This window comes from Crocuta crocuta, unplaced genomic scaffold (genome assembly GCF_008692635.1).
Source record: "Crocuta crocuta isolate KB4526 unplaced genomic scaffold, BGI_CrCroc_1.0 scaffold10645, whole genome shotgun sequence".
Classification (NCBI taxonomy): Eukaryota; Metazoa; Chordata; class Mammalia; order Carnivora; family Hyaenidae; genus Crocuta; species Crocuta crocuta.
Window position 1 is genome coordinate 821 of NW_027531260.1, and position 1,870 is coordinate 2,690.

Below are 1,870 nucleotides of genomic sequence, written 5' to 3' on the forward strand. Positions count from 1 at the left end.
CTCCCGGTCCCCCTGCGGTCCCTTCGCCCCCCCTCCATCCCCCTCCGTCCCCTACAGCTCGGGCTCCTCCCCCGTCTCCTTCCTTCCCCTTCGTCCCCCTGCATACCGGCTTCGTCGCCCTTCGTCCCCCTGCGTCCCCCTTGGTCCCTCGCGTCCCCTGCCTCCCCAGACTCTCCTTCGCTGCTGCGCCTCGCTCCTCTGACCGGTGCTGTGAGCCCTTTCACCACCGCAGCTCTTCTGGACCCGGACGGAACACACAGGGTGCTTCTGTCCCCCACAGAACACACAGCCCCACTGTCCCTCCGCAGGGCGTTCACCAACACCAGGCTTCTCCCTATCCCCAGGGCCTCAGGCAGCAGCGGCCTCCACCAACTGAAAACCCCAGTAAGGGGGCCGGCCAGCACCTGCCAGAGCCTGGGCCTTGGCTCCAGGGAGCATCCCTAATCTGTGACTGTGCAACCAAGAGCTCTGACTCTGAGTGGCTCAAACCAGGCCATTTACTTTCCAGTTGCTGAGGTCAGAAATCCAGGAGCAGGGGTAGGTGTCTGGTCCTGGGCAGGGTCTCTCCTGAGGTGGTCGTCAAGGAGGCAGCCGGGATGCATCTCCTGGAACCTGGCCCGGGGCTGCAGGACTTCCTCCCAAGATGGTGCACATACATGGCCGGCAGTCATTGCAGACTGCCTCGGTTCTCCTCTGCGTGGCCTAGGATTCCTGAGGGCCTCCCCAGCAGGTTCAACTTTATATGGTTACTACAGAGAGAGGAACAGAGACAGAGAGATTAAAGAGACAGAGAGTCAGTGAACACAGAGGGTTTATGAGACAGAAGCTGCAGACCTGTCATCACCTCATTTCGGAATTCTTGGACATTTCATTATTGCCGCCGTAGTCCATTAGTCACTCCCGGGAACGGGATTCTACAAAGCCATGAAGATAGGAGATCAGGGTGGAGGTCAGCTCAGAGGTTCCCACCACTGACCTTGGGGCAGGTCAGCATTGTGTTTGCATTCGTCTTGGGCCCCACTCCTGCACTGAGGAGGAGGCTCTCTATCAGAGGTTCCGATCACTCACCGATGATCTCTCTGGTCTTGGAATGCTTTTCCAGGATGCCTTCATATGTGCTAAGCTGTGTGGTCTCGCACCTCCCCGTGGACCTCCCCAGTGCTCAGGCTACCTGGTGCTCGGTCCGACCTGCTTTTCTTCTTGATGGAGCTGGGGCAGGCTCCAGTGGGGTGGGCTTTTCTTTACCCACCGTCCTTGGGGTCGCCCAGGATGGGCTGGTGGGCAGGCTTGGGTTCACTGGGAGGACCTAGGAACCGGCACCTAGGGCCATTCTGAGCTCAAAAACTCTCTAAGCACTAGTCTCAGTCGTCTCCCTCTTCCCTCATTCTCTGGGGATCTCAGGATGCAGGAACAAAGCTCTCTAGGGGATGGTGTTCTGCTTCCTGAACTTTCCAAAGGAGAAATGTAACAAGCTGAATTGGGAAAGAGAAGAAGATGCAACTGTGTCTTGAAGGCCCCCATGTGAATGCAGGTTTCTTGGCCCCAGACCTTTGTCATTTCATTGCATGGACAATCTGAGCAGGACACCCCCCTTTTCCTAGAAATGTCTTTCCATGTGACTTTATGTTGTCCATTCTTACCCGTGAAGAGAAGGAATTACATGCCTAACCGTATTCTAAGTGCTTTATGTGCTTTAACTCATTCCACCTTCACGGTACCTGTATCTGGTAGGACACCTGAGCATGTAACATTATTATCACCATTGAAGACAGTGGAATGGGAGCTGACATGCCCAAGGCCACATGGCAAGAACATGCTGGTGACAAGATTTAACCTTTGGAATCTTTCCTTATCCTAATAAGAAAAAAAA

At 55.2% G+C, this 1,870-nt stretch overlaps 1 long non-coding RNA gene across 1 annotated transcript; it reads right to left on the minus strand.

The window, feature by feature from the left end:
• Positions 1 to 473: 473 nt before the first annotated feature.
• LOC144237477 (uncharacterized) lies at positions 474 to 1,826 on the minus strand. Its single transcript, XR_013336869.1, has 2 exons — positions 845 to 1,826; positions 474 to 749 (listed from the first exon to the last, which is right to left on the minus strand). It is a non-coding gene; the product is annotated as an uncharacterized LOC144237477 (long non-coding RNA).
• Between the last annotated feature and the right edge of the window lie 44 nt (positions 1,827 to 1,870).